Source organism: Pygoscelis adeliae, unplaced genomic scaffold, assembly GCF_000699105.1.
Source record: "Pygoscelis adeliae isolate BGI_AS28 unplaced genomic scaffold, ASM69910v1 Scaffold38, whole genome shotgun sequence".
Classification (NCBI taxonomy): Eukaryota; Metazoa; Chordata; class Aves; order Sphenisciformes; family Spheniscidae; genus Pygoscelis; species Pygoscelis adeliae.
Genome location: NW_008825614.1, coordinates 21,051,071 through 21,051,328, shown reverse-complemented (window position 1 = coordinate 21,051,328; position 258 = coordinate 21,051,071). Strand labels below are relative to the sequence as shown.

General features: G+C 55.8%; 1 protein-coding gene across 1 annotated transcript in view; it reads right to left on the bottom strand.

Annotated features, from left to right (window-relative positions):
• Positions 1 to 258, bottom strand: part of CCNH (cyclin H) — a 37,336-nt gene that overhangs the window by 11,538 nt on the left and 25,540 nt on the right. The gene's annotated exons all lie outside the window — the stretch shown is intronic.

Below are 258 nucleotides of genomic sequence, written 5' to 3'. Positions count from 1 at the left end.
AGGGAAGTGATCGTGCCCCTGTACTCGGCACTGGTGAGGCCGCACCTCGAATACTGTGTTCAGTTTTGAAACGCTCACTGCAAGAAGGACGTTGAGGTGCTGGAGCGTGTCCAGAGAAGGGCAACGAGGCTGGTGAGGGGTCTGGAGAACAAGTCTGCTGAGGAGCGGCTGAGGGAGCTGGGGTTGTTTAGCCTGGAGAAAAGGAGGCTGAGGAGAGACCTCATTGCTCTCTACAACTACCTGAAAGGAGGTTGTAGC